Consider the following 10,210-nt stretch of genomic DNA (forward strand, 5'->3'; position numbering starts at 1 on the left):
GATGATGATGATGATGATGATGATGATGATGATGATGATGATGATGATGATACATTTTATTTATATTTTCTCGCTTCTCCCAATGGATTGAAGCGGGATTACAGTCAGAATATATAGAGCAACAATACAATACAGATGCAGCTAGGGATGCAAATACAATTACATATAATTCTAACAACAGTTATTAAAAACAGAATATAAAAACAATCTTCTCTCTAAAAACATGTGATATGCCGATCCTAATTAACATCTTGAGGTAAACTTCTGCTAATCGGAAGAGGTAAGTTTTCAACGCCTTCTTAAAGGCATCCAGAGTAGGAATAAGTCGAATCTCTTCCGGAAGATTGTTCCAGTGCGTGGGGACCATAGCTGTAAATGCTCTTTGGTGAGTAGTTGTTAGTCTCACCTTGGGATGCTCAAGTAAATACTTCTCTGTTGTTCTGAGAGTGCGGGGCGGATTGTGTAGGGAGCAGCTTTCCCTCAAGTAACTATTCCTCCACTTGGGCAGACAAGACTGAAGAGCTGAACTGTTCTTACTATTAATAGGGGATTATTGACCATAGCATTCTTATCCTGAAATCACAAATAGCAGGGGCTGTTCTCTTGGAATAAAATCACTATGAGGCTGCTAGCTCTATTGGCTGGGACAACAGAGACTAAGGGGAGCTTCAGAAGTCCTACTGCTGCTTCTGCTGGCTGGAGAGTGACCAGATGTCCTTTCCATAAAGGTGGACAAGGCACCACAAAATGTAGGACATTCAAGAAAAATGTTGCACATTACAAAATAAAATCTAAAAACACTCCTATAGATGTTAAATTGTGCTTTTTAGTAATGTTCAGAATGGAGGACGTTTTGGAATTCTTCATGGACAGAAGATTGAAATATAGGACATGTCCTGGAAAAGCACATGATCATAGCACATTACCATCCCCTATGGGAAGAACCTAGTGCAAATGACAGATCCCATGGCACAGGGATCTCTTAGTCCTCAGAATGAGCTCACAAAAGGGATTTCAAAGATGAGAATTATGGGAAATGGGTGCTTTGCACACAACCACCACTAGGCAGAACATGAGCACACTGTCAATATGTCTGTGCCTAGAAAGAATCCCAGCAAACAATCAGAATCTGGAAAAGTTACCTTTTTGGACTGTTGCTGGTGAAAAGGTGTTTGATTCCAGAAAATGTTCTAAGCTCTGAAAGGATCTTGCCTTGGGAGTCCAGACATAAAGATGATTTTTACTTCAACAGCTGTTGTGGCTGGGTGTGCCAGGACAGAGCATCCTGCTCAGGTAAACAAGAGAAGCAAAAGGAACACTTTAGGTGTAATTTCTGTGACTGCTATGTCTTCACTTCCACGTCACTATATTTGCTCCAGTTGCTAGCAGTCTACTTTTCTCCCCTTCTCTCTATCCACCTAGGTATACTTTGTAGCCAAAGGTCAGGTGCACCACCTAATGATAACCAATGTTGTCCAAACACTCACGAGCAATTTTAGCAATTTTATTTTATGCCAATGCATTGACCTACATGGTAAACATTAGTTACCATTCCCAGATGGGAGGGGAGAAGTAAATTCATTCACTCATTCACTACAGTTTCTACCTATCCCAGTGTGTTGTAGTATCATTCCCCCCTCCTCTTGCCTAGACAACTGCGCAGAGTCAGGAACTAGTCAACCTGCCCAAAATCTGCCACTCTAGTAGGTGTGGTGGACTACAGTTCACATTATCCCAACCACTGTGGCTACTGGACTGTTGGATGGTGAGAATGAGAGTTGTAGTTCAACACACCTGGAAGGCAAAAGGTTATGGGATACTGTACTGTATGACTGAGCTGTGCTCCCCCACTGTCTCTCCTTGATCTTCCTACTGTTTCACAGGGGTCATTCAGATGTTGTTGTTTTTTAGTGTGACCATGCAAGTTATCTTACTCATGCATTCCAGGTTTGTTATTCACATGATCGGACCACACTGATGTGCATTTCTGCAAGTTCAGTTGCTCACATGTGCAAGATGGAGTCGACGATGTGAATAGATTTGGTACACGTTCAAGGCATGAAGCATTTTATCCCGAGACTATTCACATCGGTTATTCATACTACCAATGAAGTGAATTGGTATTTTTTATAAAAACCTGAGGGAAAACCTGATATCGATTATCCCAGATTCAGTTGGTTTTTGGCAACCCCCAAAAAACTTAATCAGGTGCATTCAGGATGTGTATGAACAATGGAGATTCAATCCTGATCCATCCTGGATAATTTCAGTGTGAATAATCCCACAAATATAGGATCTATTCCACATCCTGCCCCATGCAAACCTGGAAGGAGGGGTCTCATGACCAAAAGCCGTAACTCCCTCCCTCCATCCCTTTTGCTACATATTCACTCATTTACTCCAGTCAAGATCCTGTACCCTTACCATCCATCCATTCATGCAACTCTTTCTCCTTTCCTTCAGTTATTTACACCCTGCCTTTTTGCATGGGACAAACAGGTTTACAAAATAGAAAGAATTACAATAAAAAATATAGTTTTAAACATACACAAATTGAAATTAAAACAGTATTAAACTAGCAACAAAATTAAAACCATTCAAAATTTTACTTTAAAACAAAATATAAAACCAGTACTGTACAGAACCATAAAAACATGCAGTAAAATGTCAGACATTGAAACAAGCAGTGTGCGCGTGCTTCTGCCCAACATGGAGTAGGTGTCTTAGCTTGGCAAAATTACATTTTTGGACTACAGTTCCCAGAATCCACCAGCCAGCATGTCCACTAGTTCAGCCCTTACTGAAGCTTCCATCTGTAACTAGATATGCCCCCAGCCTCCTCTCACATTGCCATTCTTACTAGAAGGGCATTCTTGAAGATTGTTTACTGCAAGTCAGTTTTCTCATTCAAATAGTTTGTGTATGGCATTTCCCCCCACTGCATGCTAGTCTTGACATTTGCATTCCAGTGAATGGGATTTTTTTAGGGGGGGAGAGATTGGGGTTGAATATAGTCTTGCAGGCCTATTTATATAAGTTACTAGCACCCTACCTGTTCAACTTATATTCAGAACATATTGTAAGAAAAGCAGGCTTGAACACAGAAGGCAGAGTGAAAATAGGAGGAAGGAAAATTAACAATCTAAGATATGAAGACAACACCATAATACTAACAGAAAACCTCACAGATCTGGAACAACTAAGAAGGCAGAAAGGAAGAAAGGAAGAAAGTGCAAAGGCAGCCTTACTGTTGAACATTAAGAAAACTGTGTATGGACACAGTGATGGGGAATACAATGGCTTGTAGGATTCCAACTTTTGTGCACAGTTGTGTATCTTTGCATTTTAGGATCTTTCCTAATTTCATAGCCACCTTCTTCCCCATCCTTAATCTTCTTCTGAGTTCTTGGCTGCAGTTCCCATTTCTATCAATGAATGTGATAGCTAGACAGTTAAGAAAGAAGATAGGAAGAAAATCAATTCATTCAAGATGTGCTGGAGGAGAATGCTGAAGATACCGTGGACAGCCAAAAAGACCCCCCCCAAAAAGGGGGGTCCTTGAACATATCAAGCCTGAAATCTCCTTGGAAACCAAGATGATCAAACAGGCTGTTTTACTCTGGACGCCTAATGAGAAGGCATGACTCATTAGAAAAGATAGCAATGCTAGGAAAGATGGAGGAAAGAGAGGAAGACCACATGCTAGATGGATAGATTCTATTACAGAGGTATGAATTTACAGGACCTAAGCAGAGTAGTGAAGGACAGGGAGTCTTGGAGATATCTCATTCACAGAGTCACCATGGGTCAAGATTCAAGACTAACTCAAGGGTGGTTAACAACAACAAAGCCTAATCATTCTTTTTTTAAATTAGCCTTCCACCTCATGACTCTAAAAATCAGACCTGGGGGGGGGGAATCAGATTAAATCACAACTATTCTAAGAGTGCAGGAAAAATATTTGAGGATTATTTTTATTTACTTATTTTTGCTTTGCAGTTACTTAAGAAGGTATTAAAATAAATGCACAGAGCACATGAAAAATAAAATAATAATCTGATGCCAGAACGTTAAACTTGCCATTGAACTGTACTGAGATTAGACAGCACTGAAAAGAAAACATTTGGTGTATCATTTTTTTAAATTTTGCATTAAAAGGACAATAGTTACCTTCCTGCAGAGGATTTTTTCTTTTCTCCTCATCCTCCACAACATCTGTTGACAAGTGCAAGGCTTTGCAACTAAAGATAGCTATCGTGTCTTTCGTCTCTTGCTTTCTCCCCCCCCCCCCACCAATACCACACCCCAGTTCTCTCAGAATATACATGGGCTGAATTTGTGCAAGGGCTAAGCTTTGGAGCAATGCAAATTCAATACCAGATTCATTCACTAATAGTAAAGTCACTTATAGTGATGGGAATCACTTCTATATGGCTTATGGGTCACATGCAGCTTTCTGATCATTTTTATGGGTCCCACATCCCTCCCAGACCCCAGGCCCACTGAAAATAGGGAGAGGCATAAAAGGAGAATTTCCTTCAGGACCAGTGATTGCTTTTTAGAACAAAAGAAGCAAAAACTGAAGATAATACCAAAAAAAAAAAAAAAAAATCCATAGAAGAAACAAGATGCTCACAAGATGTTTGTTTATGGCAGAAAGCTTACTTTCTACCAACAGCTTTTTCTGTTATAAACAATAATCTTTTGAGCATCTTGTTCCTTCTGACGGTTCCTTTTTAGAACACCCACACTAAGGCCTTGGAGTGTATCAGACAAGGGAAATTGGAAGTATAATCCAATGGCAATCATGGGGTTTAAGGTTATTGCGTGATAGACTACCACACACAATTTCGGGCAATGGGAAGTCAGTTTGAACACAATTCGAATTCACGTAAATTTGCTGAACTAGCGAATTCATGTGAATGAGTTCTGACCCCACTTTCTTTTCATCCGAAGTTAAGAGAAATTCCTCCCGTGTGATAAACTTCCTTTGTTTTGCCTGTGTACATGAAAACTAGAAAAAGCGTTTCACAAAATCAGAAATGAGCATCCAAGTTCCAACCACATCTAGTTTTGGGTTTGGCGATGGTACTGCTGGCAGCAACTCCTGAGAGGGGAAAACAGTCCCTGGTCCCACAGAATTTGACCTAAATATATCTGAAAGCCAGACCCATTTCACAATAAAAAGCCACTGACCTGATGATCAAATAAAGTAGCAGGTTTCTGTAAATTTTTACCCATGACTTCTTTTATAGGGTCCATCCATCTAGTATGCAGCCTCCCTCTCTTTCTGCTTCCCTCCACCTTGCCTAGCATTACTGTTTTTTTTCCAGTGAGTCATGCCTTCTTATGATGTGGCCAAAGTATGACAGTCTTAGTGTAGTTTAGGCTTCAAGAGAGATTTCTGGTTTATGCATGACAGGGGTTGGACTGGATGACCCTTGTAGTCTCTTCCAAGTCTATGATTCTGTGATTTATCTGCTGTAGATGCCATTCATTTGACTTCTTGGCCGTTCATGGTATCCTCAGCAATTGATTCTCTTCCTATCCGCTTTGTTAACTGTCCAGCTCTTGTATCCATACATGGAAAAGCACAAGATAAATAAGGTTTTTTTTTAAGGACTATCAAATGTAGTGGCACTCCCATGTCTTTGGGAGCCTTCAATAGCTTTGCATTAACAGAAGTAAAGTGTCTAGATCAAGGGAAGTAATAGTGCCACTCTGTTCTGCTTTGGTCAGGCCTCACCTGGAATAATGTGTCCGGTTCTGGGCATCACAATTTAAAAAGGATATTGAGAAACTGGAGCGTGTCCAAAGGAGGGTGACCAAAACGGTGAAGGGTCTGGAAACCATGCCTTATGGAGGAGAGACTTAGGGAGCTGGGTATATTTAGCCTGGAGAAGAGATGGCCAAGAGGTGATATGATAGCCCTGTTTAAGTATTTGAAAGGATGTCACATTGAGGATGGAGCATGCTTGTTTTCTGCTCTCCAGAGACTAGAACATGGAACAATGGATGCAAGGTACAGGAAAAGAGATTCGACCGAAACATTAGGAGGAACTTCCTGAGAGTAAGAGCTGTTCATCAGCAGAAGATACTCCTTCGGAGGGTGCTGGAATCTCCTTCTTTGGAGGTTTTTAAACAGAGGCTGGATGGCCATCTGTCAGGAGTGCTTTGAGGGCGAGTTCCTGCATGGCAGACTGGGGTTGGACTGGATGGCCCTTGGGGTCTCTTCCAACTCTAGGCTTCTCTGATTCCCAGCTAAGGGAGTTTGGGATGCTTAGCTTGCAGAAGAGAAGCAACGATCAGTAGAATGGTAGCCAACTTTACATCTCTGAAGGATTTTCACGTGCAAACAAACCCCCTTCCCTTGCCAAGGGCTGGTTTACATAACCCCCCTGCAACCAAGGCTGGGGCAAGCAGTGCCTGGCGCTGGGCACGAGGTGGCACTCTTTTCCAAACCTGGCAGCCATCAAGACACACACTCCTCCTCAGTCCTCCTCACACAACCCACATTCTTTTCTGGCAAACTCTCTCCCACTCCACTTCCAGCTCATTCTTTCTCTCCCCTCCAGTCCCACCACCTTGGTCCCTGCAGTCCCCACCCTTGAATCGTTGCATGCCTTTGCAAAATCACTAAGCAACCCACCTCCAGATGGGGAAGAAGAGAAGGCATGCTCCTCAAGGCAGATGCTGCTGCTGCTTCCTCTTCTCCATCCTCCTCTGCATGTGATCCCGGGAGGGAAAGAAGGTGGACTTTCTTCAGGATCGCTGGGCAAATGCCCAAGGCAAGGCTGGCTGCTGGGATGATCTGCCACCCATTCTTGCTTCAGCTCCACTTTCCAGGTCAAAAGAGGAGAGACAGGTGAGATTGGGCTTCGGAAAGAACTCCCTGTTCACACGATCCGGGTGTCTTTTCTTTCCAAGATGAGGGTATTTGGTTGGTTGCCTTGTCAGGGAGGGGATCTGAGGGCGAGACAGAGGCCCGAGCCCCCCTCCCGCCAGATCTGACACGTGTCGCCTCCAGCCTTTGCACGTGTGAATGATGCGCCCTCTTTCAAACTTTGGCCGCTAAGCCGGGGCTGGGGGTCGGGGGTCGGAGGGGAAGCCTCTCTCTTGAGGGAGACTTCCCAGAGGGCGAGGAAACTAGTTGCCCCCAACTCCTCCGAGTTCTTACTTTTCGTACTCAAAGATATAGCCATGTCAGTCTCTAGCATCAGTACAAAGAGAGAGCTTGTAGCTCCTGGGAAACTCACTGGAAGAAAGAAGTGGGAATGGGGGCAATGAAAGGGGAATGGGGGCAATGTTGTTGTTGTTGTTGTTGTTGTTGTTGTGTGCCTTCAAGTCGTTTCCCACTTATGGCGACCCTAAGGAGACGCTGTCATGGGGTTTTCCTGGCAAGTTTCTTCAGAGGGGCTTTGTCATTGCCCTCTGAGGCTGAGAGAGTGTGACTTGCCCAGAGCCGAGCCAGGATTCGAACCCTGCTCTCTCTCTCAGTGTTCTTGACTAATGCTCAAACTACACCACGCTGATCCTCATAGTGGGACAGTTGTTGTTGCTACCGTTGTTATGTGCCTTCAAGTAGTGTCTGACTTATAAGAGGGTTTCCTAGTAAGGTTTTTCAAAAAGGGTTTGCCAGCGCCCCCTCTGAGGCTGCGAGAGTGTGACTTTCCCCAGTGGGCTCCTATGGCGGAGCCTAGATTTGCACCCTGGTCTCTCGGGTCCTTAACACACACTGCAGAAATAACCCAGTTTGAGACCGCTTTAGCTGCCCTGGCTCAAAGCTAAGGAATCCTGGGAACTGTGGTTTATTGTGGTCCCAAAGCTCTCTGACACAGAAGACTAAAAAATGTCTCACAAAACACTACAGTTTCCTCACATTCCCTAGCCGTGAGCCAGGGCAGTTAAAGTGGTCTTGAACAGTGTGTTATGGTCCTCACTGTCTCCTCATCCAATGCTCAAACCACTCATAGTGGCGCAACAGCTGTTGTTATTGTTGTGTGTCTTCAAATAGTTTCTGACTTAGGGCAACCCTGATAGTGAGGGGGTTGCCATTGCCATCCTCTGAGGCTGAGAGAGTGTGTCTTGCATCTGAGGAAGTAGGCTGAAGCATAGGAAAGCTCATGCTGCCAACTCCTTTCTTTCACGTAGTGCTACAAGATTCTAGAAAATAACATGGCTATGTCTTTGAATTGCCTACTAGTACCCAAAACACACTGCAGAAATAATCTAGTTTGAGACTGCTTTAACTGCCCTGGCTCAGTGCTAAGGAATCCTGGGAATTGTAGCTTATTGCGGCACCAGTGCTCTCCAACAGAGAAAGCGAAGTGTCTCACAAAACTACAGTTCTCAATATTCCCTAATATTGAGCCAGGGCAGTTAAAGCGGTCTCAGGCTGGGTTATTTCTGCAGTATGTTTTGGACCCTAGTGGGCAATTCAAAGACATAGCCACGTTAGTCTCTAGAATCAGTCTGTAGAGAGATCTTGTAGCAGTAAGTGAAAGAAAGAAGTTGGCAGCGTGAGCTTTCCCTAGATCTCAGTCTTCTTCCTCAGATGCAAGCCACACTCTCTCAGCCCCAGAGGAGGGCAATGTCAACCCCTTCTCTATCAGTGATCAGACTCCTTTTTCAGGACATAGCCCTCCATTTCAGCCTAGGAGGAATTCCAAATGTCCTCCATTTTAAGCATGACCCAGGTGACCAGGTCATAGCCCTCCATCTCAGCTTTCTATCCAAGAGGAATGTCAAAAGGTCCTCCATTCTGAGCATGGCCAGAGTGGCCAGAGGTCCTCCTTGAGGACATAGACCTCCAGCTCAGCCTTCTGTCCAGGAGAATTTTCAAAATGCCCTCCATGTTAAGCATGACCAGGGTGACAAAAGGTCCTCCTTTTCCAGGGCACAGTCCTCCATTTCCACCATCTGCCCAAGAGGAATGCCAAAACATCCTCAATTTTGAGCACGATAGGGTGACCAGAGGTCCTACTTATTCAAGACAAAGCCTTCTGTCTATGGAGGAATTTCAAAACGTCTTCCATTTGGAGCATGACCAAAACCATACATTTATATTAAATAGGAGTGGCTTTAGCTTTTCTTTGGTTATGCCCTACATTTTTCTCAAATGTATTTTATTGGTGTCTCTGCGGTTAGCACACCTGGTCACCCTGTGGCCGAGGGGAATCATTCTTTAACCCATCACCCTCAGTCAGGGTGGCCAGATGTCCTCCTTTTCAAGGCCCTGTCCTACATTCCAGCCTTCCACCCAGCAGGAATTCCAAAATGTCCTCCATTTTGAGGAGGACAAAGAAGCATGCATTTACATTTCTATGAGTATTTTTAGCTCTTATTTTGGCACACCCTCCATTTTTCTTGAATGTTCTACATTTTGCAGCGCCTTTGGCCTCCTTTGCGGTTATTGGACATGAGTCTCTCATGCCCAATAGATGCCCTTCCCTCATTTTCCCTAAAGTTCCCAGGATGGGCAGCAGAAAATCTGAAATTACAGGTGCCTTTCTTTGGGTGCATTGACACTGTAGAAATAATGCAGTTTGACCCCACTTTCAGTGCTGTAGCTCCATCCTACGGAGTCCTGGGATGTGTTATTTTACAAGGCTAACAACAACAACAACATCCTGTTTTCCTCCCAAAATTGGGACTCCAAGCAGCATATAATTTAAAAGCACAGTGCTATTTAAAACATACAACATTCCACCTCAACATTAGGAGGAACTTCCTGACAGTAAGGGCTGTTTGACAGTGGAAAACACTCCCTTGCAGTGTAGTGGAGTCTCCCTCCTTGGAAGTCTTTAAACAGATGCTGGATGGCCATCTGTCAGGTATGCTTTGATTGAGAGTTCCTGCATGGCAGGGGGTTGGACTGGATGGCCCTTCTGGTTTCTTCCAACTCTATGATTCTAAGTTTCGCAAAATCTGTCTCTTCTGTTAGGATCTCTAGGGTGATGCGTTTGATATAACTTAGTTCTGCATAGACATGTGTAACACTGTACCTGTTAGTGAACTTGTAATAGTGCTGTATTGTGCTGTCAGTTCCAAAATAGTTTTACTTAATAAGCCACACTGAATTCAATTGTGATCAGCTTTAATATTGTAATAGCTTAATTCTATTTTAATAATCACTTTTATATGTTTTTAGTAGTACTGTGCTTTTAAATTGTATGCCACTTTGACTCCCAATTTTGGGGGCAAAGCAGGA

General features: G+C 43.5%; 2 protein-coding genes across 5 annotated transcripts in view; one reads left to right on the forward strand and one right to left on the reverse strand.

Moving 5' to 3' along the window:
* The window catches only part of NPY5R (neuropeptide Y receptor Y5), a 59,344-nt gene that overhangs the window by 27,836 nt on the left and 21,298 nt on the right, over positions 1–10,210 (reverse strand). For 3 of the 4 annotated variants that reach the window (XR_006104004.1, XM_042467436.1, XM_042467433.1), the window contains exons 1-2: positions 6,650–6,785; positions 1,143–1,285 (exon numbers count right to left, since the gene is read on the reverse strand). The gene's annotated coding sequence lies outside the window, so the exon portion shown is untranslated. Of the gene's footprint in view, positions 1–1,142; positions 1,286–6,649; positions 6,786–10,210 lie in introns of those variants that run through there. The other variant, XM_042467434.1, reaches the window with a different exon arrangement.
* NPY1R (neuropeptide Y receptor Y1) overlaps positions 6,482–10,210 on the forward strand; it is a 14,023-nt gene continuing 10,294 nt past the window's right edge. Inside the window, exon 1 of the mRNA XM_042467437.1 lies at positions 6,482–6,865. The gene's annotated coding sequence lies outside the window, so the exon portion shown is untranslated. The remainder of the gene's footprint in view (positions 6,866–10,210) is intronic.

This window comes from Sceloporus undulatus, chromosome 5 (genome assembly GCF_019175285.1).
Source record: "Sceloporus undulatus isolate JIND9_A2432 ecotype Alabama chromosome 5, SceUnd_v1.1, whole genome shotgun sequence".
Taxonomy (NCBI): Eukaryota; Metazoa; Chordata; class Lepidosauria; order Squamata; family Phrynosomatidae; genus Sceloporus; species Sceloporus undulatus.